Source organism: Myotis lucifugus, unplaced genomic scaffold (genome assembly GCF_000147115.1).
Source record: "Myotis lucifugus unplaced genomic scaffold, Myoluc2.0 scaffold_7, whole genome shotgun sequence".
NCBI classification, from domain to species: domain Eukaryota; kingdom Metazoa; phylum Chordata; class Mammalia; order Chiroptera; family Vespertilionidae; genus Myotis; species Myotis lucifugus.
In genome coordinates this window covers 14,373,787-14,400,140 of record NW_005871055.1, presented here as the reverse complement: position 1 = coordinate 14,400,140, position 26,354 = coordinate 14,373,787, and the positions used below count along the sequence as shown (strand labels likewise).

At 41.1% G+C, this 26,354-nt stretch overlaps 1 protein-coding gene and 1 pseudogene across 1 annotated transcript in view; one reads left to right on the top strand and one right to left on the bottom strand.

The window, feature by feature from the left end:
• HTR2A (5-hydroxytryptamine receptor 2A) overlaps positions 1–26,354 on the top strand; it is an 89,101-nt gene that overhangs the window by 56,348 nt on the left and 6,399 nt on the right. The window lies entirely within an intron of this gene.
• On the bottom strand, positions 5,152–6,446 carry LOC102417659 (annotated as a pseudogene).

Genomic DNA, 26,354 nt, shown 5'->3' with positions numbered 1-26,354 from the left:
CGACCCTCTGGTCTGCTGTTGGGAGTCTGTATAATATTCTCCCATTTGAGACAGTGTATGCTTAATTTCTAGTTGGTCCTTTATCACAACATCGAGGGTCTCATTAGATTTCTTGAGGATCTCACTACATTTATCGGCGGTCTTACCAGTCTTTTCGAGGGCTTCTAAACAGTTCTTTAAAGACCTTAAAAGTGTGGTTTTGAACTCTATATCCAACAGTTTGCTTTCCTCCAATTCTGCTGTTTGTGTCCTGTTTCTTTGTCTCGGCATTTTTTTATGCTTCGCTGTGTCGATAGAGTGCCTTTCTGTGCTAAGTGTCCCAATTACCTAAGGTAGACACTCTTGGTGCACCCCCTTGTGGGCTTTGTGCACAGTCTTGTGGTTAAGCCTTGATTGTTGTAGTTATCACTGTGAGGAATTGACCTCCAGGTCAATTGGCTGTGAGAATGAGCTGTGTCTGCGGTGGGAGAACTTCTGTGCTGGAGACACCCCTCTGGGGCTAGACTTGCTTCGATGGGGCTTTGGTGCTCACTGAGTCTGCCTCCTGAGTGTGTCTTTTATGGTTCCACGGAGCTTAAAGCTGGATGGTCCCACTCTGACCTCTGGGCTTCCTGGCTCCTGGATTTCTAGGGAGGTGCTAATCTAGCCTTTGCCTGAGGCTATCCAGCAAAAGCCTCCCTGCAGGGCTTGGGCGAGGCGGGTCCCACGGATCAACAGGGCAGGGTTAGCAATTATGGCTGCTCTCAGTCTTGCCCTCAGAGGCTCTGCTTCTCAGTGTCCAGTAGTCGCTCAAGACCCTTCGGAGAGAAAGCTGCCCTTCGAGTCTGAACCGATGCCAGACAGTCCCCGCTTTCTTCCCGTATGAGTCTTGGTCCCTAGAGACTCGCCCGGAACTGGGAGCTCAGAGCCTGAGACTCCCTCCCGATTGAAAACACCCGCGCCCTCAGCCCTCCAGCCCGCTCCACATGCACTCCGAACCTTAGTATTTTACTTCAGCACTGCTCCTCCTCTGAGCCTCGGTATGCTTTTCTCTTTCCTCCTAGTTGTAGAACATCCACTCAGCCAGCTTTCCTGTGGTTCTGGATGATGTCCGTTCCGTCTTTTAGTTGTATTTTTGAAGTGGTTGTTCGAGACAGCAAACTCCCGTGTTTACCTATGCTGCCATCTTGGTTTCTCCTCGGGTCTCTGTTCTGATCCACTGGTCTACATGCCTGTTTTTGTGCCAGTACCAGGCTGTTTTGGTTATTGTAGCTTTGTAGTTCAGTTTGATATCTGGTATTGTGATCCCTCCTACTTTGTTCTTCTTTCTCAAGATTGCTGCAGCTATTTGGGGTCTTTTATCATCCCATATAAATTTTTGGAGTATTTGTTCCAGCTCTGTGAAGTATTCCAATTATATTTTAATAGGTATTATGTTGAATCCATAGATTGCTTTGGGCAGTACAGACATTTTAATGATGTTAATTCTTCTAATCCATGAACATGGTATATGTTTCCATTTGTTTGTATCTTCCTCTATTTCTTTTTTCAGTATCCTATAGTTTTCCAAGTACAGATCTTTTACCTCTTTGGTTAAGTTTATACCTAGGTATCTTATTTTTTGTTGTTGCAATGGTAAATGGGATTGCTTTTTTAATTTTTTTTTCTGAGAGTTCATTATTGGTGTATAAAAATGCCATTGATTTGTGGATGTTGATTTTGTATCCTGCTACCTTGCCGAATTCATTTATTAAGTCTAATAGTTTCCTGGTGTAGTCTTTAGAATTTTCTATGTACAATATCATGTCATCTGTGAATAATGAGAGTTTTACTTCTGCCTTTCCCATTTCGATTTCTTTTATCTCTGCTTCTTGTCTGACTGCTGTGGCTAGCACTTCCAGTATTATCTTTATATATAAAACCCTAATATGCAAATAGACCGAATGGCGGAACAACCAAACAACCGAATAACCAGTTGCTATAACATGTGCTGACCACCGGGGGGGTGCATGCAGAACATGGTGGGCATCAGCAGCAGGTGGTAGAGCATAGAACATGGCAGGCATTGGCTGTGGTGGGATGGTGGAGCAGGTGAGTGGGTGCGCCAGACCAAGGCGGGGCACTGGTTGCTGTCATCAGGGCGAGCCTCTGGTGGTTACTGAAAATTCTTTGCTCCCATGTGCCACGGTCCTGCTGGGCACTCACACCAACTGCCGGTGCTGGCCCTGCTCACATCCACAGCCAGTGCCGTAGCTGCTGCTCGCGCCCGCTGCCAGCGCCTGGCACCGGTCCCGATTGCTCGGCACGGTCAGTGGGTGCAAGCGGCGGCTGCAGTCTCCGATTTCCCCTGAGGGATTCTCCACCTCCCCCTGCTCCTGAGGGGCAATCTGGGCAGCAGCAATTGCTCTGCGCCATCAGCAGTGCGAGTGGGGCCGGCGCCATCAGTGCCTGGGAGCAGCGGGAGCAGGGCGGCTGGCAGATAGGGGACCAGGGGCTGCGGTGGGAGGGGCCAGGTGGGGGTGCAGAGGATGGGCCAAGACCGGCCCCTGTGCCCACTGCAGCCTTGCGGCCCACAATTCCTTTCAAGGTGCACGAATTTGTGCACTGGGTCCTAGTGTTGAATAAGAGTGGTGAAAGCAGACATCTCTGTCTTGTTCCTGTTCTTAAAGGAAATTCTTTTAGCTTTTGCCCATTGAGTATGATGTTGGCTACAGGTTTGTCATATATAGCCTTTATTATGTTGAGATATGAATCCTCTATTCCCATTATACTGAGAGTTTTTATCAGAAAATGGTGCTAGATTTTGTCAAATGCATTTTCTGTATCTATTGATATGATCATCTGGTTTTTATCTTTCAACTTGTTTATGTTATGTATAACATTTATTGATTTGCAAATCTTGCATCCCCAGAATAAATCCCACTTGATCCTGGTATATGATCTTTTTAATGTACTGCTGGATCTGATTCGCTAATATTTTGTTAAGGACTTTAGCTTCTGTGTTCATCAGGGATATTGGCCTGTAATTTTCTTTCTTTGTAGTGTCTTTATCTGGTTTTGGAATTGGGATAATGCTGGCTTCGTAAAAAGAGCTTTGAAGTGTTCCTTCCTCTTGGATTTTTTGGAATAGTTTGAGGAGGAGAGGTGTTAGTTCTTTTTTGTTTGTTTGTTTTTTAATCCTTAACCGAGGACATTTTTTCCACTGATTTATAGAGAGTGGAGGAGAGAGGGAGAGACAGAGAGAAAAACTGATGTGTGTGAGACACATTAATTTGTTGCCTCCTGCACACCCGCAACCAGGGCCAGGAGCCTGCAACCAAGGTAGGAGCCCTTGACCGGAATCCAACCTGGGACCCTTAAGTACACAGGCCGATGCTCTAAACCAGGGGTGGGCAAACTTTTTGACTCGAGGGCCACAATGGGTTCTTAAACTGGACCGGAGGGCCAGAACAAAAGCATGGATGGAGTGTTTGTGTAAACTAATATAAATTCAAAGTAAACATCATTACATAAAAGGGTACGGTCTTTTTTTTTTTTAGTTTTATTCATTTCAAACGGGCCGGATCCGGCCCGCAGGCCGTAGTTTGCCCACGGCTGCCTAAACTCTGAGCCAAACCCATTCAGGTGGTTCTTCTTTAAATGTTTGGTAATATTCACCTGTAAATCCATCTGGCCCAGGATTTTTGTTTGCTGGAATTTTTTTAATTACTGCTTCAATTTCATCAGTTGTTATTGGCCTATTCAGGTTTTCTGATTCTTCCTGATTCAGTTTTGGAAGATTATATGTTTCCAGGAATTTGTCCATTTCGCCCAGGTTGTCTTGTTTGTTGGTTGGCTAACTTTTGTTCTTTGTCATGTAGATCTTAAATTCCCAGGGCAAAATTTCAGCCTGGAAAAAGTTGAAGTCAGGGCCAGATCTGAAATAATGATATTTTATTCTAATATAAGCTCAAAAGTAACTATGAGATGTCCTGACATTAAAAGTTCCAGCAGCTTCAACTTCAAGCCAGTTCAAGCTGAAATGAAGTAAATTGCATAAATTGTGTTATGTATAAGCATAAGAGAGAATAAATCTAATAAACGCTAAACTAAATTCTAACAAAGTCCAATAAGCAATCCTAACAGAGAAGGGAACACTGAAGTGTGGCTTGTGGCCACTGAGGAACACCTAAGCCTGTGGTATTTGTAACAGTGCCTACTAGATGGTTCTGGTATTCTCATATAGCTGATCCTCCTGTCAGTTAACGCTCTGTCCTATTAATACTGAAAGAGTTCAAATTCAGCTAACATCCATGGGCATCTCCTAAAACATTATTTTATTTTATCCATACAACAACCCTGTGAAGGATAAAACTTGTTTTATTAGCTAAGAATCAAATCCCTGATTTGACATTCTCTTTCCAGTGCCTTCCTTTACCCCTACAATTGAATAATAATCCTAAGTAAAATACACATGGTACCGATAACCAGGGCCCTTCTGACTTATTCGCTTCTACCAGTTTTTCCTTTAGACTTCCAGGTTGAAAAGTAAGGAGGGGATAGGTCATGTTGCAAAGGCAAGTTAACCAGAACTGCAGACTGCCTTTTCTAAACCTAACAGAAGTGCCATTGGTGAATCTGAGAACTAACATAAAAGCTAAGAAAAACCCCTAGGAAAACAGAAGGTGATCAGGCCCAACGTTGGAGACACATGTAGCCCAAAGGGAAGAGAGTTGAGAGTCAGGGGCAGTTCTGAAACAGGGTAGCTGATTCCCTGTTAGAGTCTCCACACTGCCTGAGCAAGGGGTCTGCCTGTCTGGTGGCCAACCAAATCAGAGAAACAGAAAGCTTGGCCCATCACCTTCTCCAGCCCCTACTGTAGCTTCAGGATAAGGGTAGGGCAGCAGATCTCATCTTAGAGTCTCCTATGGGGTTTTAAATTATCCTGATACCCTAGGCCTCACCTGGGGCTCACAGTCAGACTCTGGGTTAAATTCTGGTGTCAGTACTTTTTTCATAGTGAAAAAAAAAGCTTTAATGTTGGTGTCTGTGCAGCATGTGATATCAAGTCAGGAAGATGGGCAGGTTCACATAGTGAGACATGGTTATCAGAGGACAGGTTGCAAGTGAATAAAGAATTCTCATGGCTTCCACGCTTTCCTAGGTACCCATGAGCTCTAGGCCATCTCCTCCTCACCCCTCCTCCTCAAACTCACCTTCCTTCCTGGCTGTGGTGTCCTAGTGTTGCTGGTACTCAGACACCAGGTAGTTCATGTTGCTCTGAGCCTCCATGAATTCCATCTCATTCATGTCCTCACCCATGTACCCATGCAGAAGGCCTTGTGCCAGAACATGACCATGAATTGCTAGGTGATACACTTGAACAGCTCCTGGATGGCAGTGCTGTTAAAAATCAAGGTGTTTACATTTTTAGTCCCGGGGATGGGATGTCACAGACAGCCATTTTCATATTGTTGGGGATCCATTCAACAAAAAGCTGCTGTTCTTATTCCAGATGTTAAGCATCTGCTTGTCTACCTCCTTCATGGACATGTGGCCACAGTATATAATGGCCATGTGGAGGTCACAGGCAATCATTGTGTTCTTGGCATGAATGATCTGCTGGATGAGCTCAGGGACCGTCAGCACCCATAGTGCTGGATACCCTGGCTGTTTGGGGGCAAAGCTGGGCATGAAAAAGTGTGGGTGGGGGAAGGGCACCATGTTGACATCCATTTTGGGAAGGTCAGCATTGAGCAGGCCAGGAAATCGCAGGAAGGTGGTGTGCTCACTCATGATGGCTGTCACCCGGTGGTTCAGACCACTGTAGGTGGGTGTGGTTGGCTTTAGGGTTCTGGAGCACATATCATAGAAAGCCTTCTTACCCATATAATAGGTTTCCTCTGTGTTTTCTAGCAACTGGTGTACTGAGAAGGTGACGTTGGAGGGTTCCACCATGGTATCTTAACATCTTGGGTGAGGCCACCATGCTGAAGGTGCTCATGATCCTGTCAACGTACTCTTCCCTGGTCCTACTGATGAGGAGGGTACCCATACCAGACCCAGTCCCCTTACCCAGGGAGTTGGTCAACCAGAAGCACTGCAGGTGATCACAGCTCGCAGCCTCTTTCCTCATCACATCCAGCACCAAGTGAACCAGCTCCACATCATCTGTGTAGTGTCCCTTGGCCTAGTTGTTCCTGGTACCACTCTGACAAAAAATGAAGTTGCCCAGCCTAAAGATCTGATGGAAGGGCCACAAGCACATGGAGTCCATGGTGCCCAGCTCCAGGTCCATGAGCAGAGCATGGGGCATGTACTTGCCACCAGTGGCCTCATTGTAGTACACATTGAACTGTTCTAGCTGCAGGTGACTGTTTCCATGGTTAAGTGCCCGTAAAGTTGATGCCATGCTCATAGCTTATCACCTCTCAGAACTTAGCGCTGCTCTGGTGGCCACACTGGCTGGCTTGCAGGTTCATGATCTCCCTCACATAGTGTTCATGTGCATCTCAAGGCTCTCCATGAGTAAACATTCTTCCTCCTTAAAATTCAAAAAAGCGTTAGTTATAAAACAAAAGCAAAGAAAAAGCTAACTAAACACTGAAGTAAAGGATCATTAGACTAGGGATCATGAGGCCAAGGTCCTAATAAAAATGAGGTATGTAATCTAAGTTTTCTTCACCTGTAAAATGGAATAATAATTTCTGCCTAGGGGTCCTATGAGGATGAAATTTTCAGACATCTGTTAGAGCCAAACGAGGGATATAGGAGGTTTCAGTCACAGTAAAGATTTTTAGACAAAATGAAAAACTCAGCACACTTAGGAAGGCTATCAAACATTCTTTTCTATGATTTATGACTGCTAGACAACCTACAGTTGGACCCTTGAGCAATGCAGGTTTGAACAACAAGGGTGCACGTACATGCAGATTTTTTTCAATCAGTTCAATTGACACATGGTGGACATCTGTAAATATAGTTTTTTCCCCATTCTTTTTACCTATCAGTGTAAACTTGTACAAAGTATTTAATATCTCTCTGCCTTGGTTCATCAACTGTAAAAGGAATATGCTTTACTAGATGATCATTTAGCTCTATTTCTGCTATTTAAATAAAAATGATAAATAATCCTTTAATAACAACCAGATGAATTTCTGGTTAAAGCTGCCTTTTAACCTGATATCAGTTCATCTTATTGCAAACTAAGATCATACTTATACTAGGGAAGATGGGACATTCAGAAGCAGAAATTAGACGAGAGAAATGTCTCTCCATTGTTCTCCTTCAAAATTGCTAAAATTTCAGGATATGAACAACCTTCAAAAGATGAAGTAAATGAAATCCCACTGAGGAGCAACTTTTTAGTATTACTCACTACAAATAGTCTGAGAGAAATCAAAAGCCAAAGCTCTTTATCTCAGGTTTTCCTAAACTTGATGGGAAGTTTGTTAGTCTGGACCAACCAGAATGACAGATGATGAAAGGCTTGGAAAGTGGATCTGTAAAGAAGCTTCTAGAATCCTAGCAGCTAAAGAGGGAGTGGCTAAGACAAGAGGAAAATACAAAAGGTTAACCCTTGTTAGAAAAATATGTAGTTATTTAGGGACTTTCTGTCTCTCCCTCCTCCAGAAGCACTGTCAGAATAAAAGCATATCCACCTATGTGACAATAGCATTGATCTGAGTCCAAGGGAAGTACATCTGAAACCCAAGCTGAAAAAGACCATTCTTGGTCATAGGACTTAGGAACTAGAACAAAAAATGTCTTTGAGTTTTGTAGTAGAAATAGCATCAGTTTATCAGTACGGGGAAATGACCCCTGAGAGCAAGGACAAGATGAGAAGCCCATAAGAGATATGAATAAAAAAAGAACCCCACAGCAACTTTATTTAAAGCTCCAATTTTATGTCAAGCTAATTGAATAATTAAAAACTTGTCTAGCCCACAGATATGCTTTGTTTGGCTCGCATAGTGTGTATATTTTTTAATTGAACCTTATTGTCCTTAGATTCTGTCCAATTTGCCAAGCACCACTCTTCCTATCTTAAGCGCCACTACATAACTCAGTTAGTAACTACATTATTACATTACCCTCATAAGCATTTGAGTTCACAGCTATTGATATGTAATTTCCAGATTGACTCATTTTTAAGTGTTAAATATTTAAAAATATTCTGACTGCAGGAATGACAGAAAAAGAGGATAATCGCAGGAAAATAGGAAGAGGTCAGTAATTCTAGCATTGCCATCTTTGGAAGAGGCATCTCTCTGGCCCAGCCCAATTGCAACAGCTACAAATCATGCCATATATAGGTCAAGTTAAACAAGTGTCTGTCATAATCATAGCCTCTCTCTTTCAACTAGCCTTTCTATATTTGGGGAAATTCCCAAGAGGCAGAACTCAAATTCCTAGCCTGTCTTATAGCTAGGACATTGGCTTATAGCCCAGGTTCCACCAAAGAGCAGCACCCTGGAAAACTGTGATGTGAAAAAGAGCAAAGTGAACAAAGAAGGTACGTGGGCAACTCAATTTTTCTGAGCATAGAGGTAGCTGAGATGTCAGGTTTTCAGTGGTTGCATAATGGAGTCCTGGTATAGAAATGGCATTGGTGTGGCAAAACCTTCTAATGTTGTTCCTCTGGTGGCCAGTAGACAAGGAAAACAGCAAAAATTTTCTTATTGGACCAGTCTCCAATGCAATTTTACCCCTGTAATTTTAGCCCTCTCAAAAATTGTTTAACCCCCCCAATATTATTTTATTAAATTCATTTTCTGCTAAATCAGCCCAAATAACCTTCTATTGCTTAAACCAAAGAACTCTCTGCCTGATAAGACAAATAATGGCATAAGTATGATCTTAGTTTGCAATAAGATCTTTGAAAATCTTTCATTGGAGCTGCCATGGGAGAAAGCCATTCACACTAATTTCCATGAACTCCCAACATCTGTGAAAGAAGCCCCAGATTTCATAAGGCTACCCTCATGTACTTTCTAAAGTAATGTCACATTGCACACCCATTACTCAGTACTCTTGGCAATTGACTTAAGAGTTACCATCCAGAGAAAAGGTCATTAAATTTTCAACATTTGCTACTTGGTTATGGAAAATGAGAGCTGAGGATTTCATCATCAGCCTTTCTGGGAGATGGTCTTACTCTGCAAGGCCTTGTATTGATTGATAAACTGGTTCCTTATTAACAGACCTTGGTGCAAAAGAGGCAAATAAGGCACCGATTTTTAAACCAAGCTATAAGGATGACAGCAAGATCGTTTTCATTTCTGTTAGAGCCAAGCAAGGGATGTAGGAGGTTTCAGCTACAGGAAGGATTTTTAGACAAAATTGAAGAACTCGGCACATTAAGGAAGGCTATCAAACATTCTTCTCTATGATTTCTGTTTGCTAGACAATACTACAGTTGACCCTTGAACAACAGGGGTTTGAACTTCAGGGGTCCACTTATATGCAGATTGTTTTCAATTGACCCACTCAATTCAACTGACTCCCCTGCCACCTGCAGTTCAAACCCTTGTCCAAGTCTCAACTGGTGGTTGACAATCCACATATGTGGAGGTCCACTAAGTTATACATAGATTTTCAACTGCACAGGTGTTGTTCATGGGTCAACTGTATATTTACTACTAACAGTATAGCAATTCTTATTTATATTCCTCATGATAATTCTTTAAAGGGGACTATATTAAATAATGTTCACTTGCCCTAACTGGTTTGGCTCAGTGGATAGAGTGTCGGCCTGCGGACTGAAGGGTCCCAGGTTTGATTCAAGTCAAGGGCATGTACCTTGGTTGCGGGCACATCCCCAATAGGGGGTGTGCAGGAGGCAGCTGATTGATGTTTCTCTCTCATTGATATTTCTAACTCTCTATCCTTCTCCCTTCCTCTCTGTAAAAATCAATAAAATATATTTTAATAAAATAATAATAACGTTCACTTTATAGAAAAAAGTTCAGAGAGATTAAGTGGCTTGCTTAATGTCAAAGGGGATCCAAACTTGGATTTTCCAATTCCAGGTTGATGGCTTTGTCTTCTATACCAGTGGTTTTCAAAGTTCCAGGATCTCTGGGATACTTTCAGGAAGTCAATACTATTTTCTTAATAAAATATCTACAGGAAATCAAACAACTCTCTCAAAGAGATATCTGCACCCCCATGTTCATTGCAGCATTATTCACAATAGCCAAGACACTAAACAACCTAAGTGTCCGTTGATGAATGGATAAAAAACATGAGATATTTATAAGCAATGTAATGTTATTTACCCATAAAAAAGAAGTAAATCTTGCCATTTATGACAAAAGGATGAACCATAGAGCTTTATGCTAAGTGAAATAAGTCAGACAGAGAAAGACAAATATTGTATGATCTCACTTATATGTGGAATTTGAAATCATTAAATTTATACAGAGTAAAATGGTAGTTGCCATGGGATGAAGGGTAGGGGAAATGGGGAGAAGTTGGTCAGAGGGTACAAATGTTTAGGTATAAAATAAATAAATTCCAGGAATCTAAGGTACAGTTTGGTGACTATTATATACTTGAAGGCAGCTGAATTCAGAGCTTTAATGTTCTCACCATAAGAACAACAAAATGATAATGATGCGAAGTGACGCATGTGTTAACTAACCTTATTATAGTAAACTAGAGGCCCAATGCATGAAATTCGTGCAAGGGACTTGGCCCCCACCACCACGGCAGCTGGGGGGCCTCTGCCTTGGCCCCCGCTGCCACAGCTTCATCTGGAAGGACATCCAGTCTAATTAGCATATTACACTTTTATTATTATAGACTAGAGGCCTGGTGCCCAAAATTCGTGCACAGGGGGTTGTCCCTCAGCCTGGCCTACATCCTCTCCAATCTGGGACCCCTTGGGGGATGTCTGATTGCCGGTTTAGGCCTGATTCCTCAGGCCTAAACTGGCAGTCGGACATCCCTCTCACAATCTGGGACTGCTGGCTCCTAATCACCTCTGCCTGCCTGCCTGATTGCCCCTAACTGCCTCTGCCTGCCTGCCTGATTGCCCCTAACTGCCTCTGCCTGGAGGCCTGATCGTCCCCAACTGCCCTCCCCTGCTGGCCTGATCTCCCCCAACTGCCCTCCCCTGCTGGCCTGATCACCCCCTAACTGCTTGCTCCCCCACCCCGGCCTGATCGCCCCTAACTGCCTCTGCCTTGGCCCCCGCCACCACGATGGCTTTGTCTGGAAGGAAGTTGAACGTCAGGAAGATGTCCGGTTGACCTGGTCTAATTAGCATATTACCCTTTTATTAGTATAGATATTTTGCTATGTATATGTGTATCAATCATCACATTGTATACCTTAAACTTACACAATGTTAAATGTTAGTTTTTTCTCAATAAAGCATGAGGGAAAATTAGATGTTGTTTGCCCTTTTCCATTTCATCCTTTTATGAGGGCACAGTGGAGTTTTTCAGAGGACACTTGGTTTGTGATATAACAGGCTGAAGCAGAAGCATGTCTGAGAATCCAGCTGTCTTCTACTAAGGCAAACATAAAAGAGATTTCAAAACTGTAAAGCAGTGCCACTATTTGATTTGCTATAGAAAATATAATGATTTTTCATAGAAATGTATTTACATTATATAATAGGTTTATTAATTTTATTTTTAAATGAATTGATGAATTATGTTTTGTTTTCAGTTTTTATTTCTAATACAACAAATATATATAGATATAACCCACAAAACCAATACTCTTCAGAATCCTCAATAATTTTTAAATGTGTGAAGGAGTTTTGAGACCAAAACATTTGAGATATGCTATCCTGCATTATAGCTGCCTTAAAAAAAAGTATATCCAGGGTAAATACAGATTTACATTGATTGCATTATTCTTAAAATTTTGATGCCAGTGCTAAATTTAGTTTTTCTGCTTACATCTCTGTACTTTTTTCCTCCTAGTCTTATTTTGGATTGATGAGTTTATGAATGACAGCAAAAAGTCTTGGATTATAAAGTAGTGATTATAGCCTGGCCAGTGAGGCTCAGTGTTTGAGTGTCGACCTATGAACCAGGAAGTCACAGTTCAAATCCCCATCAGGGCACAAGCCTGGGTTGCAGGCTTGATCCCTAGTAGGGGTCATACAGGAAGCAGCTGATCAATGATCTTCTCTCATAATTGATGTTTCTATCTCTCTCCCTCTCCCTTCCTCTCTGAAATAAATAAAAATATATTTAAAGAATGTTAAAAAAATAAAGTAGTGATTATAGACTCAAGTACCTCCTTCCTCTCGAATTCCTAAAGTATCTAGTTCACTGTATGTTCAATTAATATTTGATTAGTGGATGAACAACTAAAACTGATTGCTCTCTCATAGAGAGGACCTGCTTGATTCCTCTGATAAGCAGCTTGTGGGCTTATTCCTAAATCCACAGTTGCATGCCAGATACAGCAGAACTCAGTCACAGCAAGGCCAGTTGCACTATGGTCCCTGGATGTGCCATGATCATATACCCACCTCCTCATCTTTGGTCCTGACCTCTGGCCAGATTCTATTCACCCACAAGGCCCAGTTCAGCAAACTCATCTCCTGTTCAACCTTTTCACTGGAGATACTAACTCACAATGAGCATCACATTCTGACATCATGGAGGAAGGAGTATTTATCCATGGTAACCTATTTTGCTTCATGATCTCACTTTGTCCTGCATTGCTATCTTACTAGATCACGTGTGTATTGTGTGTGTTTTTTCCCTACAAAATTTTAGGCTTTGTGAAAGTTCTCAAAGGTCTTTTGCAGTACCCACAGAGTCTGGCATAGTTCTTAGTAAATTATAATCACTTTAATCTTAAACATTTTCAAAATAAGCCAGACACATTGCCTCACTATTTTCTCACCAAAGCCCTATATGTAAGTTAGGGAAGGTCTGTTTTTATTATCTCCACCTTACAGAGAGATGCTTTAAAATGAAGCAGCATAAGGTCATCCAGATAGTGATTGACAATCTCAGGACACAAACCTATGTCTTGGGATGCTCTATTTGGCACTTTTCCTACAGACACATGTTTCATTAACTTGAAAAAGAGCTTTGAGAAAAATAACAGGCCTAAATCCAGGTTGAGTCAGAACATACAGGAATAAACCCAGGCCCCTGATTCCCACTCAGGCACTGCCCTTTACAGAGATCTTTCCCTTGTGATTTTAACTGTTTAGGTGGTCAACTCATGTGATGGTTAACTCTGTATGCAATTCTCTTAGAAGAATTAAGTATCACACAAATATATGTTTTCCCTCTTTCTGTCCTAGGTGGCTAATTGGCAACCTAATTTACTGTGTTTTCACAGCAAAAATGAAGGGAAATATTATAAAATAATTTCAGTTAATTCAAACTGTGCCTATAAAATTTATTGTAATTTGCACTTACTATAACTCTATATTTTCTCTCTCATTTGTTTACTCACACAAGCATTTACTAAGCCCCTAGTATAAGCAGAGGTGCATTAAATACTGGAGTGGCTTACAATAAGCAAAAAAAAATATGTCCCCGCCATTAATGAGATTGACTTTTTTTATTGTTTAAGGTATTACAAATAACTGTAGTAGTACATATGTCTCCTTTGTCCCCCCATTGATCTCCCCTGGCCTCCCCTACCCCCTGGTACTTGCCCTCACCCCTGCCCCCATGTCTTGCGTCTGTTGGTTGTGCTTATATGCATGCATACATGTCCTTTGGTTGATCTCTTACCCCCACCCCCACCCTCCCCTACATTCCTGCTATAGTTTGACAGTCTGTTCGATGATTCTTTGCCTCTGTCTATTTTTGTTCAACAGTTTATAATGTTCTTTATTATCCATAAATGAGTGAGATCATGTGGTATTTATCTTTCACTGACTGGCTTATTTCACTTAGCATAATGCCCTCCAGTTTTATCCACGCTGTTGCAAATGGTAAGAATTCCTTCTTTTTTACAGCAGCGTAGTATTCCATTGTGTAGATGTACCACAGTTTTCTAATCCATTCATCTGCTGATGGGCATTTAGGCTGTTTCCAAATCTTAGCTATGGTAAATTGTGCTGCTATGAACATAGGGGTACATATATCCTTTATGATGGGTATTTCTGGTTTCTTGGGATATATTCCTAAAAGTGGGATCACTGGGTCAAATGGAAGTTCCATTTTTAATTTTTTGAGGAAACGCCATACTGTTTTCCACAGTGGCTGCACCAGGCTGCATTCCCACTAGCAGTGATGGAGGGTTCCTTTTTCTCTGCATCCTTGTCAGCACTTGTCATTTGTTGCTTTGTTGATGATAGCCAATCTGGCAGGTGTGAGATGGTACCTCATTGTTATTTTGACTTTCATCTCTCAGATGATTAGTGACTTTGAGCATGTTTTCATATGTCTCTCAGCTTTCTGAATGTCCTCTTTTGAAAAGTGTCTATTTAGGTCCTTTGACCATTTTTTGATTGGATTGTTTATCTTCCTTTTGTTAAGTTGTATGAGTTCCCTGTAAATGTTGGAGATTAAACCCTTATCAGAGATAACATTGGCAAATATGTTCTCCCATGCAGTGGGCTTTGTTGTTGTTTTGTTGATGGTTTCTTTTGCTGTGCAGAAGCTTTTTATTTTGATATAGTCCCATTTGTTTATTTTCTCTTTAGTTTCCATTGCCCTAGGAGCTGTATCAGTAAAGATATTGCTACGACAAATGTCTGCTATTTTGCTGCCTATGGCTTTGACATAGTACTGGAAGTACTAACTATTGCGATCAGACAAGAAGAAGAAATAAAATGCATCCAAATTGAAAAAGAGGAAGTAAAACTGTCCTTATTAGCAGATGACATGATATTGTACATAGAAAACTCCAAAGACTCCATCAAAAAAGTACTAGACTTAATAAATGAATTCATCTTCTGGCACTCCAATGACTCTGATATTAGTCCGCTTAAAGCTGTCCCAGAGGCTCCTTACACTATCTTCACACTTTCGGATTCTTTTTTCATTTTGCTTTTCCAATTGGGTGTTTTTTGTCGAATCTTTGGTTTGATTCTTGTGCTCCTCTGGTCTGCTATTGGGTATAATATTCTTTATTTCAGTCCGTGTATGCTTACTTTCTAATTTCTTTATCGTAGCATCGAGGGTCTCATTAGTTTTCGTGAGGCTCTGCACAAATTTATGGCAAGCCCTCAAAATTGCGATTCTTAGCTCCATATCCTCCATTTCTGTCATGTTTTTTTGTCTCCGCATCTTTTATGCTTTCTTGGTGCACCCCCTTGTGGTCTCTGTGCGCAGTCTTGTTCTAGCCAAGCCTTAATTGTTGTAGATGAGAGACAGCAAGATATTGAAAACCTATTTCAAGAAATAATGGCAGAAAACTTCCCCCACCTGGAGAAAGAAATGGACTTACAGGTCCAAGAAGCGCAGAGAACCCCAAACAAAAGGAATCCAAAGAGGACCACACCAAGACACATCATCATTAAAATGCCAAGAGCAAAAGACAAAGAGAAAATCTTAAAAGCAGCAAGAGAAAGAGGCTCAATTACCTACAAGGGAATACCCATACAACTGTCAGCTGATTTCTCAACAGAAACTTTGCAGGCCAGAAGGGAATGGCAAGAAATATTCAAAGTGCTGAATACCAAGAACCTACAACCAAGATTACTTTATCCAGCAAAGCTATCATTCAGAATTGAAGGTCAGATAAAGAGCTTCACAGATAAGGAAAAACTAAAGGAGTTCATCACCGCCAAACCAGTATTATATGAAATGCTGAAAGGTATCCTTTAAGAAGAGGAAGAAGAAGAAAAAGGTAAAGATACAAATTATGAACAACAAATATGCATCTATCAACAAATGAATCTAAGAATCAAGTGAATAAATAACCTGATGTACAGAATGAACTGGTGACTATAATGAATCAGGGACATAGAAAGGGAATGGACTGACTATTCTTGGGGGAAAAGGGGTGTGGGAGATGCGGGAAGTGACTGGACAAAAATCATGCACCTATGGATGAACTCAGTGGGTGGGGAGTGAGGGTGGAGGGTGGGGTGGGAGCTGGAAGGAGGGGAGTTATGGGGGGAAAAAGAGGAACAAATGTAATAATCTGAACAATAAAGATTAAAAAAAATAAAAAATAAATGAATTCAGCAATGTAGCAGGATACAAAATTAATAAATCTATGGCTTTTCTATACACCAATAATGAACTCACAGAAAAAGGAAACTAAAAAAGCAATCCCGTTTACCATTGCAACGAAAAATAAATTAAGACACCTAGGAATAAATTTAACCAAGAAGATAAAGGACCTGCACTCAGAAAATTTCAGGATGCTAAAAAAGAGAGAGGAAGACATGAACAAATGGAAGAATACATCATGTTCATGGATTGATAGAATCAATATCGTTAAAATGTCCATACTACCCAAAGCAATCTATAAATTCAATGCAATCCCCATTAAAATACCAATGGCATACTTCAAAGATCTAGAACAAACTCTCCAAAAATTCATCTGGAATAAAAAAAAAAAAGACCCCGAATAGCTTCAGCAATCTTGAGAAAGAAGAACAATGTTGGAGGGATCACAATACCAGATATCAAGCTATATTACAAAGCCACTTTTCTCAAAACTGCCTAGTACTGACACAAGAACTGACATATAGACCACTGGAACAGAACAGAGAACCCAGAAATTTTGACACAAGCTATTATGCTCAATTAATATTTGACAAAGGAGGCAAGAGCATACAATGGAGTCAAGACAGTCTCTTCAAAAAATAGTGTTGGGAAAATTGGACAAACACATGCAAAAAAGATGAAACTAGATCACCAACTTACACTATACGCAAGAATGAACTCAAAAAGGATAAAATACTTAAATGTAAGTCACAAAATCATAAAAAATACTAGAAGAAAACATAAGAAGTAAAATCTCAGACATCTTCCACCAGAGCAATATTTTTGCCAATATATCTGTGAGAACAAGGAAAACTCAGAAAAGGATAAAGAAATGGGAATACATCAAGCTAAAAAGAAACCACAAAAGAAACCATCAACAAAATGTAAAGAGAACCCACTGTATGGAGAACATATTCACCAATGATACATCCAATAAGGGGTTAATTTCCAAAATATATAAAGAACTTATACAACTAAATAGCAAGAAGACAAACAATCCAATTGAAAAATGAGCAAAGGACCTGAATAAATACTTCTTCAAAAAGGACATGAAAAAGATGCTTAACGTCATTAATCAGCAGAGAAATGCAAATAAAAACTACAATGACGTATCACCTCACACCTGTCAGAATGGCTACTATCAATAAATCAACAAACAACAAATGCTGGTGAGAATGTGGTGTAAAGGGAACCCTTGTGGACTGTTGGTTGGAATGATTGGTGCAACCACTGTGGAAAACAGTATGGAGTTTCCTCAAAAAATGAAACTGAGTTTTTATCTGCAATCTCACTTCTGGGAATATATCCTAAGAATCCCAAAACACCATTCAGAAAGAATATATACATCTCTATGTTTATAGCAGTATTATTTACAATAGCCAAGTTCTAGAAGCAATCTAAGTGCCCATCAGTAGATGAGTGAATAAAAAAGCTATGGCACATTCATTTTTTACACCTGCATAATGGGATATTATGCAGGTGTAAAAAAGAAGGAACTTTTACCCTTTGCAACAACATGGATGGACCAGAAGAGTAATATGCTAAGTCAGGAAGAGAAGACAAATACCATGTGATCTCATTAATATGTGGAATCTAATGAACAAAATAAACTGATGAACAAAATGGAACCAGAAGCATGGATACATGGGCCAGACTGGCCAATGCTTGAGGGGAGGTTTTGGGGGTGACCAGATAAAGAAGGTGAAGGGATTAGCTAAAGAATATATATGCATACCCCCTGGATACAGACAATAGTTTGGTGAAGGCCAAGGAAGAGGGAGGTCTCAGAGTTGTTGGAGGTGGACAAAGGGCAGGGAAAAGGGGGCCACATGCAATTATGTCAACATTAAAATGTTTTAATTAAAAAAACTGAGAAAGTTGAATAATCACAGTAAGACCCAATCACAAAGATTTTGGAGAGAGTTCTCAGTAATTGGTACTGGCTCAAGTATTAGAGAAGCTGTGGTGCTTCATGATATAAGATCTATGTGGTATTTGAGGAAGCTGTATATAAGAGAGGCTGGAGGAAGGAGAACTGACTACCCATTGGCCTGGATTATGTGGGCATCTGTTTTAAACTCATCATAACTGTCTCTACACACATTCCAGACCAGAGTATACTATCTAATAAATAGGGAACATGCTAATTGACCATCACGCCCTCACAAGATGGCGGTGCCCACAGCCACAAGATGGCAGCACTCAGTCCCCTCAGCCCCGCCACATCCAGCCAGAGTCCCCCAGTCCCCTCAGCCCGGCCAGGGGCAGCAGGCACCACGTGCCTCATCCAGCTTCAGTCCCCCAGTCCTCTCAGCCCATCTCATCCAGCCAGAGTCCCTCAGTCTGCTCAGCCCCACATCATCCAGCATCAGTACCCTAGTCCCCTCAGCCCTGCCTCACCCAGTCCCCTCAGCCCCACCTCATCCAGCTAGAGTCCCCCAGTCCCCTAAGCTCCACAGGGGAAGGCAGTTGAGGCAGATCAGGCTGGCAGGGGAGGGCAGTTGGAGACGATAATACCAGCAGGGAAGCAGTTAGGCATCAATCAGGCCAGCATGGGAGCGATTAGGGGGCTATCCAGCTGGCAGGCAAAGTGGTTAGGGGCAATCAGGCAGGCAGGCAGGCGAGTGGTTAGGAGCAAGCAGTCCCAGATTGTGAGAGGGATGTCCCAGATTGGAGAGGGTGCAGGCTGGGCTGAGGGACCCCCACCCCCGCACGAATTTTGTGCACTGGGCCTCTAGTCTGAAATGAAACATCACATGCAGGACTCATTCTCTAAGCTTTCAGAAAGAATGACTCCAAAAATCTGTCCCCTTTAAAACAAATGGAGGAAAGGAGCTAATACTTTTAAAATGAGGCTCAATAATGTGGCACAGAGATGATCTTTTGTGTAAATTAATCTTTGCTCATGAGCATGTTGCTAAATATGCAGTTTAGAAAAGAACACATTTCCATTGTTTGTGAATAGTATAATTCAATTATTTAAAGAGGAAGGAATAGTGGATGACAAGTCAAATGAAAGAACTTGAAAAGATGCTATTACTTGTGACTCCAATGACAAAACAAGGTTCTGATAACTTTTTTAAATTCCATTATGTCATTCAGATTCTATTTGGGTTTTGTAACATATTGTCAGAGGAAGAGGTGGTCGATGGAAGTCAATCTGCCCTGGAATGAGGACTTGCGTGGCCTTTCAGATGTTGCAATAATGCTGAAAATCCATATTCAACAAGTCAGAATTCAGTCTCTTTATCCTTCAGTGCAAGATTATCATATAGAAAGCACAACTTCTGGACTGGGAAACAGAAAGGAAAAAGAATTAGGTCAGAAGAGCAAGAGATTGCCTTTCTAGGAAGCAATGACAGGGACAATAAAGCCACCAGCTTGAGCAGTGAACAACTGCTTATCCTTAAGGGAGAATGAGCATTTCTTCCAAGTATTATATATTGCCTTGGATGGAACATGAGGTTTAAAACATTTTTGGAGATTTATCTTTTGTTTGTTTGTTTGTTTCAGGTAACTCGTGTACAAATTGGGGGAGGAATAGAGGGCAGGTTTCTTTCCCTCTCCATCAATTCTCTGCTTTGCTGTGGGAAAGTTAGCCAGATCCTGTCAAACTCTCAGCCAGCGGGCCACAGGCCAATGTCCCTGATGAACATAGATGCTAAAATCCTTAACAAAATATTAGCAAATCAGATCCAGGAATATATTAAAAAGATCATACAACATGATCAAGTGGGATTTATTCCAGGGATGCAAGGCTGGTACAATATTCATAAATCAATAAACATCACATAAAGAAATTGAAAGATAAAAATCACATGACCATATCAATAGATGCAGAAAAAGCATTCAACAAAATTCAATACCCTTTTTTGATTTAAAAAAATATAAGCAAAGTGGGAAGAGAAAGATCAAATCTCAACAAAATAAAAGCCATATATAACAAATCTACAGCTAACATCATACTCAATGTGCAAAAACTAAAACCATTTCCCCTAACAACAGGAACAAGACAGGGATGTCAGCTTTCACCACTCTTATTCAACATAGTACTGGAAGTCCTAGCCACAACAATCAGACAAGAAGAAGAAATAAAAGCTACCCAAATTGGAAAGGAAGAAGTAAAACTCTCATTATTTGTAGATGACATAATATTGTACATAGAAAATCCTAAAGACTCCACCAAAAACTACGTGATTTAATAAATGAATTTGGCAATGTAGCAGGATACAAAATTAACACCCAAAAATCGATGTTTTTTTATACACCAACTAGAGGCCCGGTGCACAAAAATTTGTGCACTCGGGGGGGGGGGGATCCCTCACCTCAGCCTGTGCCCTCTCGCAGTCTGGGACCTCTTAGGGGATATCCACCTGCTGGCTTAGGCCCGCTCCCCAGGGGATCGGGCCTAAGCTGGCAGTCAGACATCCCTCTGGCAGCCCAGGAGCCCTCGGGGGATGTCCACTTGCCAGCAGGGACCAGGCCTAAGCTGCACTCAGACATCCTTAGCGCTGCTGAGGAGGCAGGAGAGGCTTGTGGCTGAGCAGAGCTCCCCCTGTGGGAGCACACTGACCACCAGGGGGCAGCTCCTGCATTGAGCGCCTGCCCCCTGGTGGTCAGTGTGTGTCATAGTGACCAGTCATTCCCAGTCATTCTGCTGTTAGGGTCAATTTGCATATTACCCTTTTATTATATGCCTGGTGCATGGGTGGGGGCTGGCTGGTTTGCCCTGAAGGGTGTCCCGGATCAGGGTGGGGGTCCCACTGGGGTGCCTGGCCAGCCTAGGTGAGGGGCTGAGGGCCGTTTTCAGACTGGCCACACCCCCTTCAGGGTGGGGGTCCCTGCTAGAGTGCCTGGCCAGCCTGGGTGAGGGGCTGAGGGCTGTTTGCATGTTGGTCAAGCCCCCCAGCAGGGACTCTCACCCCTTGAGGGTGTCGCCACCCTGGGTGAGGGGCTGATGGCTGTTTGCAGGCTGGCCAAGACCCCCAGCAGGGACGCTCACCCCATGAGGGTGTGGCCAGCCTGGGTGAGGGGCTGATGGCTGTTTGCAGGCTGGCCACAGCCCCTTCAGGGTGGGGGTCCCCGTTGGGGTGCCTGGCCAGCCTGGGTGTGGGGCTGATGCCTGTTTGCAGGCTGGTCACTGCCCCCAGCCACCCAAGCTCCCAGTGGAGGCTGGCTGGAAGCAGGTATCTGGGATTTATTTATCTTCTATAATTGAAACTTTGTTGCCTTTAGTGGAGGCCACAGCCAGCCAAGGTAGGCGGGAAGCTTGGCTTCCTCCATCGCCGAGGCAACCAAGCCTCCTGCTTGCTCCAGCTCCGCGGCAGACGGCCACCATCTTGGTTGGATTAATTTGCATATAGTCGCTCTGATTGGCTGGTGGGTGTGGCTTGGGGCATAGCAAAGGTACAGTCAATTTGCATGTTCTCTTTTATTAGATTAGATAATGAACTCTCAGAAAGAGAAACTAAACAAGCAATCCCATTTACCATTGGGGAAAAAAAATAAGATACTTAGACATAAACTTAACCAAGGTGGTAAAAGACTTGTACTTGTACTTGTACTGGACATTGAAAAAAGAAAAAAAGGAAAATAGAAATAAGTGGAGGGATATACCATGTTCATGGATAGAAAGAATTAGCATCATTAAAGTATCCTAGCTACCCAAAGCAATCTATAGATTCAATGCAATCCTTATTAAAGTACCAATGGCATATTTCACAGATCTAGAATAAATACTCCAAAAATTTATATGGAACCAGAAAATACCCAAATAGCAGCTGCAATCTTGAGAAAGAAAAACAAAGTTGGAGGAATCACAATACCAGATTTCAAGTTAAACTACAAAACCACTGTAATCAAAACAGCCTGGTTCTGGCACCAGAACAGGCATATAAATCAATGGAACAGAACAGAGACCCCAGACATCAACATAAGCCATTATATCCAATTAATATTTGACAAAGGAGGCAAGAGCATACAGTGGAATCAAGACAGTCTCTTCAATAAATGGTGTTAGGAAAATTGGACAGATAAATACAAACAATGAAACTAGACCCCCAACTTAAACCATATACAAGAATAAACTCAAAATGCACTAGCTTGTTTGGCCTGCGGACTGAAGGGCCTCAGATTCGATTCTAGTCAAAGGCACATGCCTGGGTTGCAGGCTCAATCCCCAGTAGGGGGTGTGCATGAGGCAGCCAATCAATGATTCTCTCTTATCATCGATGTTTCTATCTCTCTCTCCTCTTTTTCTCTCTGAAATCAATAAAAACATATTTTAAAATAAAAAATATTATTAAAAAATAAACTCAAAATGGATAAAATTACTTAAATGTAAGGCATGAAACCATAAAAATCCTAGAAGAAACCATAAGGAGAAAAATCTCAGACATTTCTCATAGCAATATATTTGTGGATACATCTCCTAGGGCAAAAGAAACTAAGGAAAAAATAAACAAATGAAACTACATTTTTAAAAAATGCTTCTGCACAGCAAAAGAAACCATTAACAAAATGTAAAGGGAGCCCACTATATGGGAGGACATATTTGGCAATGATACATCTGATAAAGAGTTATATCCAAAATATGTAAGGAGCTCATACAACTTAACGAAAGTAAGACAAACAATCCAATTAAAAAATGGGCAAAGGACCTAAATAGACACTCTGCAAAGTGAACGTACAGAAGGCCAAGAGCCATATGAAAAATGCTCAAAGTCACTAATCATAGTGAGATGCAAATTAAACAGACACTGAGGTATTACCTCACACTTGTCAGAATGCCTACCATCAACAAATCAACAAATGACAAGTGCTGGTGAGGATGTGGAGAAAAGGCAACCCTAGTACACTGCTGGTGGGAATACAGACTGGTGCAGCCATTATGGAAAACAGTATGGAGATTCCTCAAAAAAATTAAATATGGGACTGCCATTTGACCCAGTGATCCTACTTCTAGGAATATATCCTAAGAAACCCAAAACACCAATCAGAAAGAATGTATGCACCCCTATGTTCATAGCAGCGCAATTTACAATAGCTAAGATCTGGAAACAGCCCAAGTACCCATCATTAGATAAGTAGGTAAAAAAGCTGTGGTACATATACATCATGGCGTATTCTGCAGCTGTAAGAAAGAAGGTTCTCTTACTCTTTGAGACAGCATGGAGGGACCTGGAGAATATTATGCTAAGCGAAATAAGCCAGTCAGAGAAAGACAAATATCACATTATCTCACTCATATGTGGAATCTAAAGAGCAAAATAAACTGATGAACAAAATAGATCCAGAGACATAGAAGCATGGACCATACTATCAAATCGCAGAGGGAAGGCAGGGGAGGGTGGGTATGTGGGATGGAAGAGATCAACCAAAGAACTTGTATGCGTATATGCATAACCCATGGACACAGTCTATGGGGTGGTGAAGGCCTGAGGCAGAGGGCAGGGGAGGACTAATGGAGTCAGTGGGGGGGAGGGGAGATAGGGACATATGTAATACTTTCAACAATAATAGATTTTTTTAAAAAAGTTTTCCTAAAACAAACCAGAACTAGAAAAATTAGTTTTATATAAGGATTATGTTGGCCAAAATACAATAAACAGTATCCATCATGGAATAAGCCTTCAATATATAGTTGCTCATTCACTGTGTGACTGGATCAAGGAAGTTACTAATCAACTATCAGTAAACTAATTGCTAATTTTTTAAAAAAGGAATAAAGCTTATCTTTCACAGTGCTTCAGAGTTAAGGCCATTTACCCAGACTGTGGCAAGATATTTACCAGAGGTGCAAACTAATTTATGTGCAAAGAGTAAGCAGGGCTACCCTAAAAGAAAGTCACCAGCCAAGGTCTATGTGTTTCTAAGTTTCTTATTCCCATTCATTTCATTGTCTGAGTTGTAATAAAGAGAAATTAAAATGTGTATGGAGGGTCCACTACAGATATTGAATTTTGATTGCTATTTTCCACTCATCAGAAAAAGTGTATTAAACAAAATGCAGAGTCACATAGTTCAAGCTACTTTGTGTTTGTTCATAAAGAAAAATGCTTTATATGCAGAAATTTCAAGTGAGAAATATCAGGTCTCCCAAAGCAGCTATTATCAAATAAAGCATCCAGAAAATCAATGCACTGAAAATGGCTATGACCATAACCTTGGATATAAGCCAGTGAGGTCATCTTTCAGTGTTTTTGAACTGTTTATTGTACCCAGAAAGCCTACCTAAGTGTTTTAATTCTTTGATGTAAAATTTCTTACCATCCTTTATAGAGTATTGCTTTAACTATCTACTTATTCTTTTCACAAACCCTTGCTGACTGCTATTATGAGGGAGGCTCTGAAAAAGAATGGTGTATGAGAGTATTTAGGATATTTTTGTTATACATAAAGAGGAATGGGCCATTGAAAGACCTAATCAGTTGATTCTCCCCCTCCAAATCAAGGTCCCCCTTCTACACAGGCTGCCTGTGCCCTCTTGCCACATCCACTTTAAAATGGCTCTTCATCCCAGGCAGCAAAGGGAGGAATCTCTACTACAGTGAGATGGCTCCCTCAGGCTTTCCCTTTTTGACCACAGAAGGTGAGCCATTATGGAAGGGTGTTTGTGTGTGTGTGTGTGTGTGTGTGTGTGTGTGTGTGTGTGTGTGTTTGTGTGTGTGTGTTCATTCTCCCCAAACAAGAACACTTACCTGAATTTAAAATTATCAAAAAATTTGGTGTTTTAGGTAATCCCATATTCTGTTTAATTGAGAATTTCCACTTATATAAATCACCAGGTTACAAGCAAAGATGGAAAAAAGCTCTCAAGGTACACACCCAAGAGTTTAATGACAAAATAATACAACTTTTTTGAACAGTTGATATTTTGTTTATGTGTATCATGACTAATAGTAATGGCTATAATTTATCACATTTGAAAAGCAATCAACAATTCAAGCTTTACAAAATTAAATTAATTGAGTCCCTTTGTCACCCTGGCAGAAGTTAATAATGACATCATTATTAACTGTGTGGCCAATAACCAAAATGCTTTTTAGCTTCTTTTGGTTTAAGATATATTATATATTAAAAACTAGCATATACAAACAAAGTGAAATAGAACAAAATTAGAAAAAATGAAGTTAATGTATTCAATATGACAAATTCTATAGAGAATGCTATTCTCATTGGGAGAATAATCTTTCTGAACTAATCACTGTTCTAGGTCTCTGTGTATTTAATTTGTTTAACCTCACCACATTAGTGGTGATAGATGAGGCACTGAGGCCTCCAGGGGTGGAGTTACTGGCCCAGGAGCAAAGAACCAGGGTCAAGACTCAAATCCAGGTCTGTTTTACTCCAAATCATCTATTTTAATCAGTGAACAACTACACTGTGAAACAAAGACCTTGTAGATGAGTACAGAAAACACCTTTAACAGTTATATGTTCAAACACTTGGAAAACAAAATATTCTTTTTAGAAATCATGTCTTAACTTTTATGATCAAGAGTTTCCTGAAGGTTACCTCTATGTTCATTGCATCATTATTCACAACAGCCAAGATATGGAAGCAACCCAAATGCCTATCAATAGACAAGTGGATAAAAAAAGTTGTGGTACATATGTACAATGGAATATTACTCAGCCATAAAAAAGAATAAAATCTTACCATCAGCAACAACATGGATGGACCTAGATGGTATTGGCTATATGAAATAAGTCAATCAGAGAAAGACAAATACCATATGATTTCATTTATATGTGGGATCTAAAGAATAAAGTAAATGAACAAACTAAATTGAAACAGACTCATAGCTACAGAGATCAGACTGACGGTTGCCAGAGTGAGGAGGGGTTAAGGGGCTGGATGTAAAAGATGAGGGATTAAGAAGTACAAGTGGGTAGTTACAAAATAGCCATAAGGGATGTAAAGTACGGCATAGGAAATATAGTCAATAATACTCTTTTTTGTTTTAAATATATTTTTATTGATTGCAGAGAGGAAGCGAGAGGGAGAGAGAGATAGAAACATCAATGATGAGAGGGAATCATTGATTGGCTGCCTCCTGTATGCCCCCTACTTGGAATCATGCCTGCAACCCGGGCATGTGCTCTTGACTGGAATCAAACACAGGACCCATCAGTCCACAGGTTGACACCCCTATCCACTGAGCCAAACAAGCTAGGGGCAATAATCCTAATATATAAAAAGCCATGTGCCATCACGACCCAACACAACTGGATGGGA